We start from the raw sequence: 25,272 nt of genomic DNA, 5'->3' as shown, positions 1-25,272 counted from the left end.
ATTACAGTTTAAGGCATGTATATTTGCTAAAACAAATTGACTTCATTTGGCCAAAGTCGAGCTCAGGACCTGGCTGGAAATTTGCTGCACTGCTGGAAACTCAATTGTCAATAAAAGGAAGGAGGAGAGGAAGCAAAAGATGAGCACAAATTTGTCAAATTTGCCTGGGCTCACATAAACACATAAACAAACTATTTTTTCTTTTGTACATCCTATTTAATACTTTTTTAGAAATCATTCATTTTTGTGAATGATCTCTAAAAATTATTTATATTACGAGTGGCAAAATAATATTAATGATGTCTAATGAATTGATTGTTCTAAGCTCTAACCAAACCTCTCTTTTTTTTCTGTCTTAAGCATAATTTTTCTTATCACTGTCCTCCTTTGTAAGCGTCCTTGGTTTCATCGCCTTGGCTACAGCCGATGGTATCATGTTATCATTGTAATAAAACTAAAGTGCCGGGCAGGAAATTGAAAGTGTATTCGTACAGGAAATAACAGTGCTCTGTCATAATCTACAGTTGAAAACACATGTTCATCCACATATTGTGCCTTTATCTGATGTTAGAGAATATCTTATAGTCAGTCATCTTTTTTCTTCCTTTTCTTTATCATTGTATTGGGTTTTTTTCTGCTTTGCTTTTCAGATCATTACGGCCAGTCAAGGTTTATTTGGGGGCTTTGTTTCCACATCTAATCTCAAACACTGTTGCACCTCTAAGTCTTACTGTCCAAATATTAGAGCTGAATGCATTTATCCCTTTTGCATGGGATTTGCATAAAAATAATATATTACAAGAAAAAAAAACTATGATGAGAACTCCACCATTTTTTATAATTTAAAAAAAGTAATAATATCATTTCATAAAATTTAAATGATATTATGAAAATGTTATAGCAACTTAAGGTAACGCAGTTACTTGATTGCGCTAAAAGATGGAATTGTGTGCCTACACAGCAAAAGTGTTAGATTTCCAGTGCAAGTGTTGTATGTTAAAAATACAGTGTTAATTCAACAACATGAGTGTTAGTTTCCCTAACACTCACTAAACAGTTCCAAAGAGATAAACAAAAAGCAATCTAGTCCAGTGTTGATTTCTAAATTAACACTAACTCAGTCTGGTGTTGATTTAGAAATCAACATCAGACAGTTCCTCCCACAATTGTAACATATTTGTAACATCACATCAGGGAAGGAGCAACAGGTAGGGTGGAGGTTGCAGCAGGACCCTGCCTGGCCTGGACCTACAGGGGGCCCACATAGGAGGTAGAACATGCCTTCAGGGATCCAATTTTTTTTTATCATATCTGACGAGAACTATAAAAGGAGAGCCCTCTCCTGTTGAAAACTGTGTACAATACCCCTGTAGGTTATATAGTAGGGTGCGCAATTGTTGACTCATGGTTGCTAAAAACTTTACCAGACTGATTTTAGTGACATAGTGGGTGTAAAATATTAAATAAAATGTTGTGCTGCATGACTGGCTTTATTTTCACTCATATTTAACTTTATGACACATAAAACTACAAATGAATCATCCTTATTGTCTCCAGGTGCATTCTGGGTAAAGCTTGTCACCAACGTTATCATCAGTCACTTGGCAACAAATGGCAAACTAGCTAAAGCCTTCTACGGATTACGGATTAACAGTAACAGTAGTGACCAGTAGCCTGATGTTTCTGTTCTTCTCTTGGTTTGTTGTACTTCATGTCAGATGGATTTCAGAATGATATAGTCACTCTCTCTGGTGATGAAACTTGTTAGCTCCGCTGTTGCGGGCATGTCCATGTTGTAAAGTTAAATTATCATGAGCTTTACTATTTGGGCCCGGTCATTAGCCCCGCTAAAGACGGCGTCTTGTTCCGCTACCGCGTCACATGTTTGACTGAGGAACGAAGGCAGCAGTATGGCGTCTTGTCTGGAGATTATTATAACAAGTTCCATTTTAAAATGATCATGTTCGACTATTTTTTATGGAGGCATTATTTTTCCGTTTATGCAAGAGTATCGATTCATATACATAGTTCGCTTAACGTATGTTTATTTGTTTGGACATCACGGTATATACGACTATTTATTATCCTAACAGAACATTGAAACTGTCAGGAAAATCTGGAGGCCATGTGAGTTAACATTATTTAGCTGATAGCTAAATAATGTTAACTCACACGGCCTCCAGAGGTCGTTTTCTTGAAGTTTTGGGCTGTAGACTGCACAATGGGGGAGTGGCTGTGCTGGACCATTGGCTTGATCTATGCCACAGGTGTCAAACTCCAGTCCTGGGGGACCACTGTCCTGTAACATTTAGATGTGCAGCTGCTACACCACACCTGAATACAATAATTAGGTGATTAGCAGGACTCTGGAGAACTTATCTACACAGTGAGGAGGCAATTGAGCCATTTGACTCTGGTATTTTGTATCTGTGGCACATCTAAAAACTGCCAAAATGTTTTGTTCTTTGTTAGTGTGTCATGTTGGTGACTGAAGCCTGTTATGATGACTTCAACACATTTCTTCAGACAGGTTAGCACGACTTTTAATGCTGTCCAATATTTTTTCTATAAGCTGACTAATTTCTTTAGTAATTATTTCTGACTTTTCTTATGCTTTATCTTGTAAATTGGGTGGGCAGAGTAATTTGAATGAATATAATGGTGACACACAGGTGAGTCTGATTAGTTTTGTTCACACTACTTTTTAAAATATGTATTTATTATCCTAATGTTTCTGCTATATTTCCTGTTTTCCTTCCAGGCTGGAAGTCTTCCTCCTTCATGTTGTCGAAAACAAGAGCAGCACCAAAGACACTTCACCATCAGTGATCACAAGACCATCCATGGCCGCTTCCAATGAACTTTCAAAGCACACTTGACCTTCAGTGCAAAGTACTATGAATGTATGATCTTTTTTTGTATATTGCTGCCAGTGCTGTTTGATGTTTTGAAATAAAAGTAGATTACATACTGCAACTGGTGCTGTGTTTTTGTAGCATCTTATGTCTTTTAAAATTAATTTGGGGATTATTGATGGCCAGTAGTTTCTGGAAAAATAAAAGCTCTAGTGGCTTCTATTTGGTAGTAAATTGACAAAAAAATAGTGGCTAATGAGAGAAGGGGAAGACTGGGAAGCGAACCCACGACAGCCGCATTGAAAACTAGAGCTTCCATATGTGGGTTATGTTTAACCCCTGCACCACCACAGCGCACCCTGCCAGTAGTATTTAAAAACTCACATGTCTATGTTAATATATACTTTACACCATTCTGTGTTAGATTAACACGTTCATAGTGTTAACTTTTGACAAAATACACTAGTGTTGAGTAAGTCAACACTGATGTGTGCTTAATTTCAACTATTGTGAGTGTTGATTCAACTATATCACAAATAACACTTTCAAAAGTGTAATTTCTACACCATCCAGAGTGGAACAATATAGACACTTTCAAAATGTTGAATTCAACTCTTTAGGAGTTGACTGAACACTTCCAAATTTGCTGTGTAGAAAAACATACTAGCCCAGGGGTGGGCAACTCCAGGCCGGTGTACTGCAACTTTTAGATGTGTCTCAACTTCAACACACCTGAGTCAAATAATGAGGTCGTTAGTAGGACTCTGAAGAACTTGACTGCACTTGGGAGGTGATTCAGCTATTGTATTCAAGTGTGTTGGACCAGGGAGACGTCTAAGAGTTGCAGGACACCGGCCCTCCAGTACCAGGATTGCCCACCCCTGTACTAGCCCCTTTAAGCGCAGGAAACTGACATTCTCCAAGGTTGACAAACTGTTGCCTGGTCCAGTTAACATTGAGTTATTTTACACTTAGCATAAAAAAGGAAAACATGAATCCATGGCTTGATTCTGTCTGCTGTCTCACAGGATAAAGATAAGGACTAGGTAGCAGCTCGGAACAGAGTGGATGTTGAACGAATGAAAAGCTATTGTATATTATCAGTTTAAGTATGTCTATTGGTCCCTTGAAAAATGATAAAATCCAGAACATTTTAATCAATCAAAGAAAGCCCCCTGGAAGCCACATACAGAATGTGAAAAGTGGACAAAAGAGAATGCTTAGTCTCCCTAGACCAACAGGTAATGTCTACTACAGGGCTTAGTAAGTGTACACTTTAAATGGAATCTGCAGAAGACTGGGAATAATAAAGAAATAAAAGTAACAATCTGAGTATTCTGACAGATTTTCTTAGAGCTTCACAATCCTTAGAGACACTTGAAAACCGTAAAGTTCCAGAAGGGAATACATTTTTCATTACCCTAAAACCGAGATGAAACAAGTGTACAGTATATACGAGACAATCAAAATTAAATCAAAAACCATGTTGTTTTTGATGGAACCACTTCACAGTTTTTTTCATTTACCTCTGCAACTTGTTTGTTTTTTTATTAGCGATTTAGTGAGGAAGTGAGAAAGAAAAGGAAGCTGACACAAGGCCGCCCTCTGTCTGAAGTAATAGAAAATACCCTCTACTGTACATGCTGTGTTTGAATAGCTATCACACGGTGGCTGTCGGTGTGTGTATTTGTGCTGCTCGTATTCAGAATTTCAGTGTGGGAGGGATGTCGTTTGAACAGAAGGGATCAAAAGTTAATGAGCATATAATCACTAATTTGATTTGCTATTGAATATATCGTCAGCCAGAGACCAAGAAACAAAAGCTAGACGATTGCTTCACAGTCGATTTTCAACGCAGACAATACAGTATACTACCTGGTTACCATAAAATTATATATAATACAAAAAAAAATGGCAAAAATATATGTATATAATAGAGGTGGTTGCACATTCTGTAAATTCTTCTTTCAGCAACTATAGCTGCTTTTAAATTGGTGTGTGATATATGTCAAGAAGGCAGAGATCTAAAAAAAATAGAGTAAAAGTTTAATTTTCAATCAATTAACGCCTACACTGAGTTATTACTACGCTGGACTGTCATCCCTTCTACTGTTCCCTCTCTCTTAATTTCTCTTGGTTTCTCAGATTCAGCAAAAACATATTATTTCTAAGACATTTTTGTTTCCTAGTCTCTGTGTGTGCGTCAGCCCAAGGCTCTAGCCCTCTAACTAATTTAAATAGAGAGAATGGAGAAGGCTTGGTGAGGGCTGACCTTGTTATATCAGGGGCACCTCACCCCAATTAATCACAAGATCCTTGCCCAGATGGTTCAAGCTAATAAACAGCATTCTGAATCAAGAAATCCCTGCAGTTGTACAGCTACTTCAATGATTACGAACACAAGCACAAGATTAAAGCCAACAGCAAATACCAGCAGGGCAAGTTACTGAGTTATTTGAAGGCAGTTAGGAGTTGGTTTTTTTCTTCTTTTTTTTAATTTTTTTAAATATATTTTAGCATTTTACTGCCAGCTGCATGTCATCTTACCCATGGAGTGAAATACCCTTAATGATTTCCTCCTTTCTTGTGTAAATAGAAATTTGCATCCATTTCTTAGGCAGCAATACTTAGTGAGGATTTCAGGGATTACAGGCCCAAAATTATTTCACACATTCTAAAAGGATTATTTTCACAATGCGAAACGTGTCAGTTTGAGCTCCAGTGTACAATGGCCTTCCTGAGATGTTTACCATTTAGAAAGACATTTCCAAATCAGAGACAATTGAACCTTGCAAAGAAAGCGCAGAACGCAGGGGTTAGTCCTTACTCCGTGTTCCCATCATAATTACATTGAATATGACATTGCCTGTTCTGTGACATTTTAAAATAACAATATGGCATTAACGCGTGGGCCTGACAAAAAAAAAAAACAAGTTTCTGTATATGCAGAGTGTTAAGAGCAGGATGTGAGCAGGTGCTGACATCGCTTTAGTAATTTCACAGCAACAATTTAAAGGTTAATATTTGTGTCGCTTTTTGGCGGTATGATGGTTTACTCCAATTCCTTCTTGTTTCGTCCTCCAAAGGGTATCTGCAAAATTGATTCTACTTTGTTTTTATATTCACTCTTTAACCCTCTGCAGCTTTCTGTTGCAAAGTTTGCCATCAATTAAATTTGGTGAGTAACATTTTTGATTTTCAAAATAGCGATTTCTAACACAAAAAGCAAAGTTTTTTCAAATCAAATAAACTTTAATGGTGAGAGTCACTGAATAGAGATATATGCTCGAACTGAAACAGTCATGTCATTAGATTAACCATTACATGTTGTGTTTGAGTTTGGAGTAATATATTCTGCATGACATTTAAATTGCTTACAGTGCCACATTAGTTTAAAAAAATGACTTAATAAATTATCGTTGCACAATTAACATTCAGCCTTACTTTTTTGTTAAGTCATCATTGGGAATTGGGAATTTCTGCAAAGAAACTTTCAGCTTGACAAAGAAAACCAAAGAAAGTGTGGCCTTCTCCCCATCATTGTGCTTCTTCTTAACTGCTTGGAAACCAGACTAGCTGCAACACTGCCACCTGCTGAGACGGAGTGTGTGTATTAGTGATAGAAAAGCACCATCAAGTGCTGTTTGTCTTTTTTTCCTGTAAATTCAATAAACCCAAAGTCCTAACCCTACTTTATATAAAGCATACACAGTTTATAAATTGAAATGTATAATTAATGTGATCTTTAAGTGTTGTTTTTCTGTTGTAATTTTGCAACCTAATCAGACAGTCAGAGGGAGTTAGCACCTAGAACTAACACAATACTGTGCAGCAGGTGTTCCTTCTTAACTCTTACTTAAATATATTTGGAAAACGTTACAAAGAACTAAAGGAGAAACGGGCACATACTTGATGTACAATAAGATGTACATTAGATAAGGGCACAGCAGGAGGGTGCATAGACAGTAGGTAATATGAAAGCAGATGGGAAGTGAAAGAGAGAGTGTACATCCTGGCCAGGATCCCAGAATACACCAGCTGTTGCTGTAACTTCACCTCTCGCATCCCTTTTCTCCCCCAGCTTTTTTTTCTTCCATACTCTTTAGTCTAAAAGAGCTAACTACTGATGACAAGTTTCATCTTTTAGTATCAGTGAATATAACGTCAGAGGGAAGACACTTCTACATTCTAATCAGCATTTTCTTTTCATTTCTCCTTAAATTCAGAAAGAAAGAAAAAAACATTTTATGGTGAGTTCTGAACTACGGGGACAGGATTAAGCAGCTGGTGATAAAGGCCAGCTTTGATGTTGAGTTAAACTTTTACAAGCTAAAATAAGAATCTGCATGGACACCACCCATAGTAATGAGGGGATACTTATGATTTTGGAAATGAGCATCTGTGAAATTGTTAGTCATTTTTTTTATCACTCTTTTAGGAGAAAGATGTTATTTCACAGTTAGTTTGTAGTGATATATATATATAATTCTCTAGGCGCAGAGAGGCTGAAACATAGCTGGACAGAAATGCTAGACCTTAGATGATTCTAACAATTTAAAAACAACCAAAACTTAAAATATTGACAGACTTGGGATACAGCCTTATTATACAGCTGCAGTTAATCAAGCAGAGTAATGAGGCCTTTAGAAAATGCATATTAACATGGACATTGTTTGGCTGAGAAAATGGAAACCTAAAAATGATTTCTTATGGAAATGTAGTCATGTGAATTAATGCTTATCTGATATTAATAATTAATTGCAGTTATGGGTTATGTGATTACGAGTGATCTAATTAGGATATACAGACAAGCTAAATAATTATACTTCAATTTACTGTACAAGAGAAAAGAAATAGTGGAAAATAATATCTGGAATGTGAAATCATTCCAAAATACTGCTATGCTATTACTTCAAAAAATATACATAAACAATTTCTCAGCTTCATTTAACATAAATCAAAGAACCTGATTTCACAAATACTGAACCACTTCATGTCTAACTAAACCCTACAAAAGTAAAATATTTTTCTTTTAAAGGATAATATTGATATTTTTTCCTTTCGTCATTTCATCAAGCACGTATATCCACTCATTTAGGCATTTTGTGGAGCAAAAACAACAGAGAACAGATCACTTTAGCTTCAATTATCTTCAGCATTTCCTGTGTACAAAGAAACGGCAAACAAACAAGGGAGCCCAAATAAAAAAAAGCAAGTAGTTGGACATGAGGGAAGCGAAGAAGTACTTGCAATATTAATGAAGCCCCACAAATGAAGTGAATTGTCATCATTTGCATAGCACACGGGCTTAGGCGTGTGTGCGCGGAAACAGGTGGAGGTGGCTACAAAGGGTTGGCATTTGGAGCAAACACCAATGTGTGTGGCGCACCTTTGTGCGTCTCTCTCTCTCTCTCTCTCTCTCTTTCTCGGCGTGTCACATCAAAGTCTGAGGCCTGTTGGCTTGACTTACACCTCATCCAATTAGCCGGCAGTATCTCAGCGACCCTAAAGAATGGCCTGCTCTTTTCGAGGCTCCACGTCACTTGATCTCAGGTAACACTATCCTGGTGCCGAGCAGACATGTACACACGCACACGCACGCACGCAAACAAACAAAGGGGCATTTAAACGCACACGCACGATTACATGATACCTGCATATGACCGTGAAATGATAAAATGAGGCAGGAAAAGGGAGTAGGCACAGACATCAGCGGCGTTAGTGAAACAAAAACGCAAGGATCGGGCAGGCGGTGAGAGAAGCCGGCTACAAAATTGATGGCTCACAATACACAGGTATGGTAACAAAATGAATTTGTTGCCCTATTGTCTGTAACAAAAGACCTAATTGAATCTGGCCTTCTGTCACTTGTCTGTTGCTCTTTCTGGCATGTTAAGTATGCCGTAAGATATGCTGATTCGCAGCAAGACTGAATTATTTAGGTGGGTAAGTAGCTGCTGCTGAACAAGGAGGACAAAGCACATAAATGCTGCGTTTGCTTGCACAGGTGTCTGTTGCCTGGTTGATATTCCAAACGTTGATCTGACGTCTGCTGTGGAAGGAGCGCAGTTTATCAATGATTACATTATTATTATGAGAAACCTCTATCAATTTTAAAGAGTTTTGTCTCTGTTTCTTTTTCTTTCTTTTCAGCTGTGACACAGCATTACAATACTCACAAGGACATCTTGGTTCCCTGCACCGCGTCTGTGGAATCCAATTACTAGGTGGCAATTTACACTGTGGGAGGATGCATTACTATTTCAATATTAAGATGTCAAATTACACACAAGGCCTCTAATGCACTCTGGCAATCAGAGTCTGCTCTGACTGCCAGCTACAAAACTGTCAGAGGACGTTTTCACAAGGGAAAGGAAATCTGATTCGCACAGTCTCTCTCTCTCTCTCTCTCTCTCTCTGTCTCTCTTCCCCTCTTTTATTTTTGACCACAACTTCATTCAGTTATTCTGTGTTATTGTGTTGTCTTTCTTTTGCTCTCTCCTTCTCTCTGGAGGGGGTTTTGTTGCCCAGATCTCCATGGCAGGGCGATTGATGAGCGGGCCTCAGTTCTCTGACAGTTGACATTTACTAGGAGACTCTCCTTGGCGTGCCAGTGCTGTTGGCTTCACTGCAAACCAATAGATAACCAGATGCTGAGTGTGCTTCGGAACAGAGCTAAAAAAAAAAGAAGAATCAAGAATATCAAGCACAATTTATTAGAAGACATACACACAAAAACATTGTTTGGTGAATAGAGTTAGACAAATGAAAAGAAAAAAAAAACGGGTCATACTGATGAGTTGAAATTTTAAAAATGAACACATCTAAATTTTGAGCTTATTTCTCTCATGTACTAAAGCAAAGGATCAAGTAAGAATGAGGTGGGGAAAATAAAATTATAAATGTATACATTCTTAGCTATTTATCTCACTAGATGTAGCACAAATCCTATCTGAAAGTAAGAAAAGGTATGAAACAAGGGGAGGGGTGAACTCCCTTTCCTGCAGCACTCTCCGTATTGTCGTCTTTGTACCTTCTACCGAATTGTTCTCTTCTAAAGGCCTGAACAGTGTACACATGCTACAAAAGCTGACGTGAGAGGTGGTTTTACTGCGAGGAGGTTCGCCCGCTGAAGAGAAAACAGATATGGTGCCTGACATCTTGTGAAGTTGTCTCCGTCTCTGGGTAAAACCCTTTGGGGAGCGAAAGAGGACAGGGAGCAGCAGCGGCAGCACCGGGACCATCAGGGCCGTCTATATACTTGCCAGCCACTAAATCTTTAATGCAGGAGGCCTCCACAAATGCATGGGCAGCATGGTGTTGTCACCCCGGCATATTTTATCACTGATCAAACATTAGTCGGCAGCTGTTGTAAACTTGTAGCTGTCTCGATGGCAGTGCTGGTGACAGGCTCCGACACACTGCTGAGAGACTACGGCCCAGCTGGCTGCTTTGCTTACTTACAGTCTGGGTTTATGTGGGAAAAAATAAAAAAATTAAATAAATAAAATGCTTTTCCCGTGTCTTATACAACAGTCTTTTTTTTCTCACCATCACTCACTTTCCTAATGTTTTTCTTCCTTTGCTTGTACTTTTCTGTCAAAGCTGTACTTTCACACTCACTCCTCTATTTTCCTTCTCATGTGTAGTTCTGTGCTGCTGTTTCCTCATAGTGCTACTGGAGACTCGTATCTTGCATATCTTATCTAGAACCCGACTGTGGTAAAAAAAATAAATAAAAAAGAGACAGGTAAGAGCAACAAACAATATACCTTCAGAGTCCCGGAGAAGCCCTACAACTCAGGCAGGACGCGTTTTGACAGAAAAATAAATAAATAAAAAAAAATTGGTGACAAATGGTGACACTACAAAATCTGTTGGGGTCTAATTGGCACAGTTAGCCCTCACCAGAGTTTAAATTTCTATTTTGAAGAAATTGGGAAGTATAAGGCCTCTTGTCAGGCTGGTTATCAGAGTTAGAAACAACATAAATGACTCACTTTGTTAGATCTGGATTACCCCGTGTGTATTTAAGTCCACCTGTTGTCTCTGTCTCTTGTCGGGTCCTGTCTTATCTCAGTTGTTGTCTGTGTCTGCTCTCCAGTAGAACTGTTTAAGTCCTGGTTAGCTTGCTCCATGTTCAGTCTTGCTACCGGTAATTAGCCGTGTGCAATACTCTCTGCCGTGCTGCCTTTTCTAGACTGTTGTTGAGCCTTTTTCAATAAATTCATCATTTTCATCTACATCTGGGGTCTCCTGCGTTCATTCTCACCACCAATAACCACACGTTATAACACACTTAAGTTTTGAAGTGACCAAAGCTGACTAAACAAATCTATTTTTCATCACGGGAGTGTGTTTTTTATTATTATTTATTCGGAATACATGAACCTTTGGAGTTTCACCCATGTAGATTAATTTATGTTTGTATTTTGTCATGCGTCATGTATTTATTTTGGTATATTACATCAGCTAAAACGTGTGAAAGAGTAAATAGTGCCTGTGTTGTTTCATATAGGAAAACCGCTTGTTTCATTGTGGAAACATTGCTAAATATGTGTTTATGCAGAGTAAAACATCCTCCTAAGCAAATATATTAATATTTGATGGCTTCATTTATTATGTAAATTCCTCAACTGAATATTTCAGTAATTGGTTGCGACATGAGTGTGCCCCCCCCCCCCTGCTTTCCTCACCATGTGTCTCTTTTGCACAAAGGCAGCGGTTGGAAAGCTCACTATTGGGAATTACCTTTTGGCTGGCACTAAATAATTTTTATATCTAATTTATTTCATGACAACAGGCACACGCAAAGGGAGATTTCCTCTCAACCAGCCAAGTGCCTTGTTGGCAATGATTGATTACCCAATATCTAATTAGCTGAGATCCAATCACGTATTATGCAGAGAGCAGGACAAACAAACTGAAGTCAACTGTCAGGTGATTGATTGATGACACTCCCAATCCTGCTTTTGTTTGCCTTAATGTCCTGATGCTTGTTACAACCACCAAAAGCTGGGTTGGACAATGCTGTATGTCATTCTGACGGTGATTTGCCGGCCTCCTATCTTTCCCACCAAAAACATCCATTCTGACCGCCTGTGTCTGTTTTTAATTGTGTGTGGGTCTTTGCGGACAACAGGAGTTTATATATCTGTATCTCTGACTGGGCATTTGTCTCGGTGAGAATGCATTATTGTGGACATGGAAGACATTTGTCAGGTTGTTGGCCCTATTAAAGCCAGGTCTCCTCCGCTCAGCCTGAGGGCAGGTTGGTTTTTAGCAAAGAGTGAGGGAGACTTTTACACTTAAATGCTAACAGCTTTAATTAAATGCTGTGCAGCATTCGTTGGTTTTGTTATACCAGGAAATTACTGATTTTTCCAATTATGTTTCATTGCTCCAAATACAGAACAGAAAACAAAACACTGTTTACAGTTTAATATGTGGAGAATGCTATTGTTAAAGAACAAATAATTTCTAAAAAAAACAAAAAAAAAAACTTCAAACTTTTGTTTTTAAATGATGAAGTCTGTAAGACAAGTTACTACATTCAGCGTATAGCAATATTTAAATACAAAAAAGCAAGCATACTTTTTTTACCCAACAGAGGCCAAATGATGACATGCTTAATAGAACTTGACAAGATGCAAGGAGGAAGCAATTTTTGAAAGAAAAAAAAAAAGGCCATGACAACTTCTGTTGTCTGTTTGCCCGAAGCCAAGGAAGACACATTAATTATATAGAAGGTGGCGCTCTGGTTGAAAAGAAACCAAGATTAAACTTTTTGCATTTAATTTAAAATGCAAAACTGTGCATTTTGGGGAAAATCAATAACCGAAAACTACAGTACATCAAAAACTAATTATGCTTGGCATAAATCATAGCAGAAGCACCCTTTGGGGAGGCTTTCCTTCAGCAGGTGGACCATGGTTTAAGACAAAATATAGAGCAATACTTGAGAAAAAACCTGCTAGAGCAGTGTTCCTCAACCTTTTTAGGGCCAGCGCCCCCCTAGCCTTCATCCAGGTCCCTCACCGCTCCCCACCAAAGAATTTGCAGGCTACTTTGCACAGACCATTATTTTATCATTAATATTACTATCACTATTGTAGATGTTTTGATTTTTATGCTTGTTTCTGTATTTATCATCAAAAATAATTTCCCAGAGAACAAAAAAGCCATGGGAATAGGAGTTATTTTCACAGGTGTCTACGAAAAATGCAACGAACATTCAAGTTAAAATTGGTAGGCCTAACAGCAGCAAATCAGAGTGGAAAAAATATTCTTATTTTGTGCCATTTTCTAGTTGTTAAATCTTGCACAAAATGACCAGATAAAAGATGTTCAACATGCCAGTTTAAACTTTGAACTATTTGCAAAACGACTGAGCTCTGCAACATTAAAACATGGATAGAACTGTAACTACATTAATCATAACTTTTCTTCTTTTCAGTGTTTCTGTTGGTTTCTGGTGGTGCAGCTCTGTGCTGCCTTCAGGAGAATGGGACATCAGAGTATCATCCATAAAACTTCACTCACATGGCATTTATTGTGTAAACCAGAGCTTTCAGTGGAAAAACAAAAGTTCCAGGTCCTTTTAATGCCATGAGACAGAATTAATTAATCTGTATTAATTATTGCTCGTAAGGTATTGCCATACAAGTTTATTCCTCTATGTTTACTTTAGTTTCTTAGTTTATTCTTGCATTTTGTTCTTCATTCATTTGCATTTAGTTTCCTTTGATTAGTTTTATCCTCTCTTGGTTTATTTCTATGTCCACTTTAGTTTCTTTCCTGTTTCTAGATTTATTTTATCGTTTATTGACACTCACCATCAGTGATCTTCACTCATCACCTGCTGCGCCGCCTAATCGTCATGATGTGTTTCACGTCATGTGTTGATTTTTCTCTGTTCAGCGTCGGATTCTCTGTTTTTATGCCATAATTCACATCTAGTTCGTCGCTCCGTTTTATGTCCCGCTTTTCCTGTTTCAGAGGTTTGCGCAATGTGCGCCTTGTTTTTTGTTTTGTTTTTTTTAACCCCCTAAGGTGCAGGGCGGTCAGGAAACGTATCGATGGGGAAAACGCAGACTGACATAAACCTTTTAAAACAACGGAAACAATTTCTGCATTCTGATTATTGAAATTTAAAAGTACTGTGTTGTTCCATCACCCCCGTTTCATACCGGACCACTTACAACACCGGTGTTAATGCTATAAAATGAACGCTCTCTATCGTGGCATCACCCATGGAGGGATTTCTTTATTTCTTTATTTAAATGGGTTAATTTTTCAGAGGGATACACAGTGAGGGTATCGTGATTTTAGCTACCAGTAGCAGGAGACTGGAGCTGTGCCAAGAAGCTAACAGAAGCTAACAAACACTGAATAGAAGAAGAGCTGCCATCGATACAGTTGCAGCCAAGCATGATTTAATGTTACACAATACAGTTTTACCAAGTTGCTCAAAGTCTAAACTGGCATTGTTGTGCATTTAAGGTGTAAAGTTTACCTTCGACTAAAGGCATCCCAGCGCCCCCCTTTTGTAAAAATGTCCGCCCCCTGCCGTCCTCTAAACGCCCCCTGGGGGGAGGTACTGCCCATGTTGAGAACCGCTATGCAAGAGTGACAAAATTTAACAAACATTTCATAATCTAAAATTTGATGACAAAAGTAAAATAACAGTGATGCAAAAGGTACTGCTCCATCTTTGACATCCAAGATGGATTCTCATCATTCTTTGTGTCCCTTGTTTTTTTTTTTTGATTATTATTATTTCAGTTCTCAATGTGTCAGTATATAGTTCACTATAATTGTGTTTGATCCAACAAAAAAAAATAAAAATAAATATACATTTTCCTTTGAAGAGCAAACAGCACAGAGAAATGACAATTTGATTTCATAAAAAATAAATAGCGACTTGGGGGGCCGTAGAGGTTTCCATTAGTAAATACGGTCGGAAACTCACTTAAATGTGCACATGGACGCATAAAGGGGTGGGTGGGTGTTATCCAAAGCTGACATGTTCAGGGTTCAAGGATAAGGCCATCAGAGATTCAGCTGTAATTTATTGTGAGATATTCAGCATTTGATCTCAGTGACAGTAGCCTCTGGCTTCCTTCATAAGAACTAAAACATCTCTTTTTTTAACCCCGGATGTGTGTGATTAGCGGCGCGTGTGCAAACAGCGTGCGCATTTGTGTGTTTGTTACATGTGTACTTCGGTGTGTGCACATGAGTTCCCGAGGAGAGACAGCGAGGGTAAAATTTTCTGACATACATCAAACATCTGAAGACAGATGTCTGGACAGCATTAATCAAAACTTTCCCCATTTCCTAAAGAATTAATCACTAAATAATTAATTTGGCAGTTGCAACCAGCAGTTTAAGGGGGCTTGTGCCTTCCTGCTGGTAAGAATTAGTCCTTGTCGGGAGGCTAGATTGATATATTTATTATTTATCAGATTAATCATGGCTGGAGACATTAGGATCCACTGTTGAGATCATACAAGTAATAGCGTAGGAAGGGGGAGAAAGAGAAGGCAGGTGGCAGATGTGTGTGGTGATTACAGTGCAAGGTGGTCAAGGGTACACTTGGGTGCCCAGACACACACACATGTACACGCGCACAAGCACACACACGCATACACTTTAACGCAATTTAAAGAGAGACTGGCGGTCAGGACGTCTGTGTAGCCCCAAGCACTTCTTGTTTCCAAAGCCAGTGCAGTAGGAGGGAGGGTGGGGGGCGGCTCAAGTAAAGATGCAATTGATCCAACAGCTTTACAGAGGTCGGGCCAGATCCTGGGGTCATTTCTGCTCATGATAAATGTCTGGAGAAGCCCCCAGAGGCTTTGGGAAATGACAAACTCATATTAAAACAATATATGTTTCTTTCACTCTGTGATTAACACAGACATTTTAAAAAAATGTCTAAGGGGGATTTTTCTATTTTTTTTTTCCCCAATAATATGCAAGATGGTCTGACAAAAAGAATCATAACAATAGTTGTCATATCAAGGTCCGTTGGCCAACTACTAGTTACTCTTTCTGACAAACTGCTCATCCTCTTTATAATCTAGTTTGTATGAATATTGTGTCATCTCTGCCTATGAAAGGCAGCTCAACATTGCTTTTGTAATGTGTCGCTACGATGTCTTTGCAGTTGTTTTATTGCTTGTAGCTCAAGATTCAATACCTCATGTAGACCTAAAGCCTCAACTGGTTTGTGACAGGATAAGACCCTGCTACAGCCATTTTGATGCCCTAGGTTCTTCTTCTGCATGTGCGGTTTCTCTCATCGTACACCAGCAAACTCCAACAGTCCAAAAATGTGTCTGCTTGCTTGATTACTCTCTCTAAATTGTCTTCAGAGGTGTGCGTGTGTGTGTGTGTGTGCGTGCGTGTTTGTCTGCCCTGTGTGTCTTTTTGGCAGCAGGCAAATGTGACCCAAATTCAATTTTTTCATGCCTATATGAAAAATGGAAATGTAAAAGTACAAAAAAGGAAAAGTAAAAAAGAAGCATATCTGTGGTTTCTAAAAAAAATATGCAGATGTATAAACAAAGAAGCAGCTTATAACAAAAGTAGCTTTTTTTTAGTAAAAAATACTGTATTATGGCAATTAAATGATTTACGAATCACTACCTTTTATATCTTTATAAAACAAACTTGCGCACTGTCTCCAGTGTTGCAAATAATGTATTATACGCAATCAAGCATTACCACAGACATGTGCTTTAACTGTTCAGTACAGAAAACAGCTGTACTTGCCACATATTAATTCCAGGACACAGAGGGAAATTACTATTTCACCCCAAACACCTTTTATCTCCTGTATCTCCTCACCTATTTTATAAATGAATCAGGCCAACAAATGTATTGGCATAACTGTACATCATGACAGATATAAAGAGATGAGAAAATTTGGTCATACAAGAATTACATTTCTTTAAAAACACAATCAAAAATTAAATCAGTGTGGAAAAAAAAAAAAGAAATTATTTCCCCCAAAAAACCCATAACAGCCCAGTTATATTATTATTAGCAGTCAGGCGAGAAGGCACCTTCAACCAAGTATTATTATTCTTTGAAAAAAGGTTATATTGAAACAAGTTTAGGGCAACAATAGAGAAAGGAATGAAAGGTAGGAAGTCAAAACACAATGCTCCTTCCGTGGACAGGAATAATCCATTTTGTGAGATGATTTGGCTCCAGATCTTCAGGGACTAACCCTTGACATGAAGTCATATTGTGTTGGAGTTTCAGGCTTAAATTCATACATCAATTATTTACTGTCACCGCCGATTGTATAAGTGTAGGAAATTACAAGGGAAGGGTATTTTCTCTCAGGCAGAAAGAATGTGATACAGTGGATACACCCCACCTAATGTGAGCGACCCAGAGTCCAAGCAGTGACCAACTGAGGAATTATTTATGCATTAGAAAACAGTATGTTGGCGCAAAGCAAAGAAGGCAGACACATTATTTTAAACCTTTCATAACACGCATCAATATTTCAGCAGAAATAAATAAAGGATGCTTGGCTTGTTTGGAGGACAGATGTATCCCGCCCTGCTTGGCTAGCTTGGAGCAGGGACTCTTGGGATGCCACGCATACCAGCCTTCAGTAAAACCCCTCTATTTCTTTTTAATCATCCACTTAGAAAAGGGTGACTGGAAGAGCTGTCAAGGTGAGCTCCCTTTGTGATAGAGGATGGATAGATTGTGAAACGTAAGGAGAAGGGTAAGGCGCCAATGTAATTTGCCCTGCTGTTCCACTAGAAGAGTTAAGGTCACTTAAGTTAAATTAGAGACAGCGTAAATAAATACACATATAGGAAAGATTATGGAAATATGTGGTTAGCCGATTTCGTTTTTTGCAACGATACTCCTTGGTAAGGAATGAAATAGATCCATATTGCTCGATTCCCTTTAAATGTTGCTACATATGCAAGAAAATTGCATTTGAGTGTTTTACACAGCTTGAAACCCAACAGCAACATTGAGTGACTGAAGTTCAAAAGACACGACATATTAGTTATTAAACAATTTATCCTTTTATCAATACCAAATCTCTGCAACTAGTCTCTCTGATGAGCTTGTACTTGTAAGGTCAACTCTCTTTGGAGAATACACTTCAGTCCCAAACTGCAGAAATATGGGAAGGTAACAAGTTGCAGAAACTCGTCTCAATATCTATCGGCAAACAGATTGCCTCCTATGATGACTAGCCTCGTTTTTCCATTGAGGGATATACCACCCCAAACAATCACACTCCCTCCACCAAACTAGTGCAGCAATTAGCATCATTTGCCTCAGTTCCAGTGCACAAGTTACCCATACTAGCTTACACAGGCCTCGCCATGAAGGCAGTCAGAGATGGGCTTCTGCCAACCCTACATAGAGAACTGATTACCATACTCTGCAAACCTTCACTACATGTAAAGCATTGCCAAACATGCAGAAAGAATGAGAAGGTGAACTGGAACTATAAAGCTTCAGCTTGACGTTCTCTTATGATGTGCTTGGCCCACTGTCTTTTTTAATATGTTCTGTTGATCAGGTGCCAATTAGATGCTTGACTGTCAGCACCTTGAGTGCCAAAGCTCAAATAAAGAGTCCATGACAGGCAGGCTAACAATAGGAATTTTTTTTTTTTTTCTGCTCAATTATGAGCTTCCTCTCTTTTTACATCGTCACTTACTCAAATTTGTGTATTAATATTGCTAGCAACACACACTGCTAATTACCAGTTATTTAACTACCTAATTTACCTGGTAAGTCTTTTCTTTGTTTTTAAAGCAATAGAGTCAAATTACGTGTTGTTACCTCTGCCCATGAAAGAACCAGTGTCTATCTTATATTATGTCATATCATAGTTCTTAAAGTGAAATAAAAAAAATGGGTTATATCTGTCAAAACTTTACAAAAACTGGCGATCAGAAATAAGCTATAAGATCAAGTGCTTCTCTATGAGGTTGTGACTATTTTAAACTAGAAATGTATTTTTTTTATTTCAGTTACAAAGGGTTCACAAATTTAGCGTTTGTTTTTGTATAACATTGTTGTCATTAGTCCGCTGTGTGTTCCTAATGCATTACATAAAAGTAAAAACTCTTGTAGAGTGAAGAAAAACATCGGTTAGTTAATAGTCAAATTGATTACAACGCCATGTATACCTTTTTTCTTTGCAACCCAATCATTATGCCCTTTGATTTGTGTGTTTGGGGAAAAAAAATCAATTCTCCAGGACTAACAAAGTAAGAGGCCCAGAAAGACTGAGAGACACTGAAAGGCTGCTTCTGTTGCAGGACAATGTGCATTGTATCCTATTACATCCCAAACTGAAACAGACTAAATACACAATAATTTAGATGGTGCAAGGCATAGATCATTTAAACCAACGCTAATCAGAGATATTTATTTGTATGTTGGTCAAAGCAATATTATCTCTGCTGCTCATCGATACATACATGTGCCTGCATTTTGCCATGTCTGTGTTTGAGGTTTTCCAGGCTGACTTTTGAAAAGATTCTAAGGAATCCCAAAGTAAAAACAAAGAACAGCAAAGCTTGGCGCTTTCTTCAAAGTTAAGATTAAGTCCACCATGTTTTGTTGACAGATCCAATCGTGTGACCATTTAATTGATATGGCCACACAACATGCTAGCTAACACACCTACATAGTAATAATGGTTTCATGGTGTCTTTTTTTCCCCCAAAAGAATATAAATTGTGTCATTTATTAAAGTTCATTATGCCTTCTGCACTTAGTCCCTGATTTTTAGGATAAAAAATCTGATGTTTTCTGCAATGCATCATTCCATACCTAAACATTGGGATTCAAAAAGTTGTTTTTCATTTAACAAGAAAAAAAACATTCAAAACAATCTTGTGCTGTGTGGAAAAAATTATTAAATCTCAAATCTAATAAATGTAACTTGACTGGGAGTTGTGTCTTCTATTTTACTGTGACAATGTGGTGATAGTTTTAACAAAAATACGTAGAAATCTTATTTGTTTTAATCAAAGTTACATACTGCAGCTTCTACATCACCCAACCTGAACAAAATGGTACAGGTGGTTTGTGTTTCTGTTTTTTTTAGGTTGGTTTATGCTACAAAAGCTTTTTAGTTTTTTTTTTGTTTGTTTTTTTTAAACATAATAAACAAATGATTGCAGCAAATTAGGGTCTTCCTAAATTATATTTTTTTTATTTTAAGGAATTTTGATGGTTTTCTATCAGACAAAGAAATTGATCTCCAGATTTCAAGATTATTTTATTCTCCATTTTCATTGTGTGAACCAACAACGGGTGCGATGCAAGCATGAATCATTTCTTTATTAAATGACATCAGAAAAACGGGAAAGGAAATTTAAACTTCTAATTTCGGCAATGTTTGCTCTATTTTTCGGCACTTGCTGGCATGGCATCACAGCGTGCACAGCTCAATCAGGCCGTGCAAAGGAGAATGGATGAATTTCTTTCCTCCTGAATGCCTGAGGAGAATAAAAGGTGCCAGTTTGAGTCTCAGATCTTTACATCCTCCTCCAGAGCTGTTCTTCCCCTCACAATAAACTGTCCCTTTTTATGCATTTTAAGTTCACCCACTTATAATCTGGATGAGATAGCTCCCTCTCCATAGCTCTAAGCGGTATAACTCTTCTATGCCTTGCTTTATCTCCATGTTCCTACAAGCCAGCTTGAATGGGGAAACCATTATCTCTGGACTCACAAAGGAGCCAGACGTCCACATTCAAGATGTTCTATACATGATATATTGATCAATTCGCAGAGACTAATAGCATTGTAATGAATGGAGAAGAGGACCGAGTTAATGTCTCCTGGGTTCATGCAAACTGCAAACTGCAAATGAAGCATTCAGTGACACAAAAGCTCTGGTCCCCTGAATTACAATTAGACCCAGGCCTCAATAAAAGTCAAGGAGTTGTTGCTCAGCCCTCTGTCTAATTTACTGCTGAGTCCTATGACAGCCTGAAAAAAAAAATAAATGGCTGCAGTTTGTTGAGCCTGAGATGTTTGAGATGGAATCATTAAAAACCAGTTTAGGCGCCACATTAAGATTTTATAGGATAGTACTAACCTAGTACTTTCAGGCTAACACACAAATAGGTTGATACTGGCAATAAGATTTCTAGATTGTATGAAGCATTTCAATCAAATGATTGTGTGGGGAAATAAAACCAGAGGAACTTCTTGGGAACGAACAGCTGAACCATATTTCTATACGGTTCAGAAAAAGTCTTGAAAGAAACTCATTCAAGGAAACTAAAACGAAAACAACTTTACACACTGATAAAAGACTAATTATGATTTAATTAAGAAATTTTACGTAATTATTTGGATATATTTAGTAAGGTAAATATTAAGCAACAGTTAGGAAATAATGTAAGTTATGCTAATTGTGTAATACATAAATGATTTAGAGAAGTCCAACTGTTATTTATAATGTTCTAAATGAAGACAGATGATACTTTATGTGGATTCTACAATATCTTTTTTTCTGTATGAAATAAACTGATCTTATCACTCAAACATATTTTTAGGTTCTTACAATTTAATTTTCCATTGACTTCAATTTTAGAGACAAAAGGCAAAATGTGTCCCTTCATATGTGAATAGTGGCAGAACAAAACATCAGCACAATTATTCATTAGCAACAAGATATTGGCGCACATGGAGAATCGTCATCCTTAATCCATGATTGAAAGATACAAGTTCAGATTGATCAATACTGAGTGCATCTGATTAATAAAGCTACAGCTTTACAGCTGCAGTGATTGTAGTCCACACAAATCAGAGGATTTTACCACTGTGGTTTCTCAAGAAGAATTCCTAACAAACATCTTTTATGATCCTTTATGAAGTTGCCCTCCATATAAATGAATAAAAAGTAACAGCTAGTTCGCAAATCAGACAAAAACACATATCAACTCTAATAATATAAGCAAGTCTAATCCAACCTTTTCATGGCTTACACAGAAGAATTGCTTTGGCTCACTGGCACAAAATGCCTCGGTGAAAAAACTCAGTTTGTTAAGTTTGACTTTGGTCCATAGCTAGAAACAAATTAAACTAAGACTTCTATAAATAATTGTTCTGTATTCTTTTCTCCAATACAGAAAAAACATGTTTTGCTTGTGTATTTTTTTTTGTTGTTTGTTTTGTTTGTCCTTTTCATAACACAACCCATAAATACAAATGAGTCTTACCGTTTATCTTATTGGACACCTCACAAAATGAATGAGAATATTCTGCCCAATCAATATTTTATCTTAAATTTAGTAATGGCAGATGGTTCTAAAATATCCCCATAAGATGTTACATTGCACATCTTTTTTATTTCTAGGGAGTAAAAAAGTTAGCAAGAAAAGCATCAACACAATGATATATTCAAAGTTGTACTGCCTACTAATCTGATAGTAATACGTCATTACGGCTGTCATTTGTTTTGTTGGTATCAGTACAATGATACCCAATGTGGATACAACCCTGAGGATATATACTCCTGACTCCTGCAAGCAGATAAAAAAAAGAAAAAGAATCCACATTAGGCCATATGTAACTCCACTGTCGTCTTAACATTCAAGTGCAATCTTTTTCAGTGGCAGCCAGAAACCATTCTTTCTTCTTCTCTGTTTTATGAATAATGCTAAGTATATTACTCACTGACAACAATGCCTCCCATTTCAATTTATGTTCCAGCAACCTCGCAGCATGAGAGTCAATTTGTATCTGCCTGTGCAGGCTCTCACGTTTAAGTTCAGAAGCAAGAAGGAGGGGATCTGTAGGCATTTGATATGCTTGGATTTAGTGCATAAGACAATAGGGGCCTCCGGAGTAATGTGTGATTTTCTTTTCCTTTCAGAGGCCCCTGGAGCAATGTTATGAGATTTTCCTTTTTCTTCTTCATGGAAACCACTCGCAGCAAAGCCCACCTACAGCTTGATGTGCGAACCCGCCTCTTTTTTTTTTTTTAATCCGCTGCCATTCATTGGTTGGGAGAACTAACAAAGATGACTTTTGACAACTCAAGAAATCTAACAGCAGCTGTCAGAGCTTTTCACAAGCTAAAAAAAAAGAAAAACCCACAGAGGTAGAGGAGCAGCCTACACACTCAGCACTCCTCACATTTACACCTACCACTTAGGCAACACACACTGAACGAAATCATTCCCGGAAGCCTCGGTCGGCACGGCCTCTTCTTCTGCTGCTCAACAAGAACTTTTGCTGACACTTTTGCTTGGAGAAGAGGGTTTAAAAGACGGGGAGGTGGGGAGAATAAAGAGAAAGGGAGACGAAGGCAGGGGGCTGAGCGAGGACAGCAGAGGCATAGATGGGGGGGTCGGGACGGGTGGGGGGAATGGCAGCTAAAAGGATTAAATAGTGAATTAGCTCACGTTTCCGAGGGTTCACTTTGCTGATCTGGTGAGCATTTCAGTCAGCGAACCTTTTTTTTTCCCAATCCCGTCACTCTTCTTCCAGCATCTCTCCCACCCTCAACTCCTCCACTCTATTTTTCTGTTTCAATGGGTTAGTAGAATAAGAGCGAGTCTTGGCAGTCACTCCGGGTGACACTTCATGGGTTCACTAAGGGCACTGCTGCTCCTTTTCCTGGGGCTTGAGGTCGGAGAGACGATGAGGTCTCCGTGTGGTTCAAGCAAAACAATGGCGACCCGACAAAACACTGCTTGGGGTTGCTGGCTTGTGAAAACGTGTGTTGTTCTTGGGGCCTGATGCTCTTTGAATAGATTTGTTAAAGTCTGTGTGTTCGGCGGACTGTCAAAGGAGTGATGCGGGAGGAAGTGGTAAGTCTGAGCCTGAAACAACAAATTATCTCTAATTTGTGAATATTCTGTCTTAATATCCAAACTTTGATGTCATTTTGGCCACACCAAAAAAAAAAACTCTCCTCTTCCTTCCTCATACCTCGATCCTCCTCCTTCTCCCTTGCTTCCTCCTTTTCTTCTATTTCTGCCACGCAAAGATAATCAGGTTTATGTAAAGTATGTGTGCTCTTTTGACAGTTGGCAATACCTCATTAATTCAATCACACCAAGCACCATTGTTCCCAAAGTGTTTGAAATGCGTACCAGGGAAGGGAGCCTTTTTAAATCCCGTCAATCAACGTTAACATTTTTCTAGCTGTTGCCATGGCTGAGGCCAGAGTTCATGAAAACACAGAATATGAGCGTACAAAACAAGAATAAAGACTTATTTGAGATCGGGCCTTTTAAAAGGACATCTACGACGCACAAAAACACGAAAATCAAATGTAGACAAGTTTGGACACTATGGCTTGCCTGAGAGGGGGTAAGAGAAAAGAGCATTTGGAAACCAAACAGGCACCATGAAGAGTTGACCTGGGCGGGGGGGCTCTGGGAAAAAAAAAAGGATGAATCGTTTACCGGAAGGACCAAGATTGTTTTTTTTGTTTTGTTTATTTCTCTCCAATGCATGTCCTCAAATGGCCCAACGGCTAATACTTTACAACACATGACTAATAGTTTTCCTATGTTGTAATGGTCGGCTGGAATTCTGCTCGTGAATCAGAAAATAAAATAAAAAATTTAAAAAAACATGTAGGCTACTAGAAAAATACAGAATTCATATTTTCATTACCCTAATTGGGAAAAATCTTCAAGATAAATACAATTTGAAACAGTAAAAGGATATTTTTTGCAATAAACTTTTACAATCACAAACATTTTGTGTTTTATTAGATTCTTTTAGATGCACCAACATATAGTGCAGTAGTCGCAGTGGGAGGGAAAGAATGGATAGCTTTTTTTAATTTAAATATTAATAAGGATATGTAAGCCTCCTTTGCTCTAATACCTTTATATAAACTTCAGTTTATGAAGGAAACCCATTGCCATCAGAGAACCGAATCAATAAATAAAAACACCTCTCGTGTAAAAGAAATCATTTGCTACTAAATAAATGGCACCACAAACACCAAAGAACCTAAATTAAAAGAAAATGTGTGAACATTTTTGAAGCAAAGACAAAAAAAAAAAAAACACATTTTCAAGTGTCTAAAATCTGATGCAACACTATTCAAACTACTGAACAGTGTTGCACGGTGGTGGCATTATGATGCTGTGAGGATAAGTTCCTTCAGCAGGGACAGTAAGCTTGTCAGAATTGATGGAAAGATGGATTTCACTTAATACAGCAATGGCCTACATTAGGATAGAACAATATTGTAGCATGAAGTAGTTATATTAAATGTTATCATATCAATTATGATTGAGCCCATTTTTTTCCTCACCTTTTGCATCATTTCAATATTTTGATCACTGTCAATCAGCTTTAGCGTATTGATCACAAAGATCTAAACCAAGATCTAATCTATATGTTAAAAAGTAGACTGAATTTTGTGGATGCA

The 25,272-nt window shown here is 38.0% G+C and overlaps 1 long non-coding RNA gene across 4 annotated transcripts in view; it reads right to left on the bottom strand.

Moving 5' to 3' along the window:
* The window catches only part of LOC145547695 (uncharacterized), an 88,116-nt gene that overhangs the window by 18,209 nt on the left and 44,635 nt on the right, over window positions 1-25,272 (bottom strand). For 2 of the 4 annotated variants that reach the window (XR_014083993.1, XR_014083994.1), the window contains one exon: window positions 9,262-9,530. The exons of the other annotated variants lie outside the window; for them this stretch is intronic. This is a non-coding gene — a long non-coding RNA (uncharacterized LOC145547695). Of the gene's footprint in view, window positions 1-9,261; window positions 9,531-25,272 lie in introns of those variants that run through there. 4 annotated transcript variants of the gene reach the window in all.

This window comes from Poecilia reticulata, chromosome 16, assembly GCF_904066995.2.
Source record: "Poecilia reticulata chromosome 16, P_reticulata-male-v2, whole genome shotgun sequence".
NCBI classification, from domain to species: domain Eukaryota; kingdom Metazoa; phylum Chordata; class Actinopteri; order Cyprinodontiformes; family Poeciliidae; genus Poecilia; species Poecilia reticulata.
This window is presented reverse-complemented; position numbering and strand designations above follow the sequence as displayed.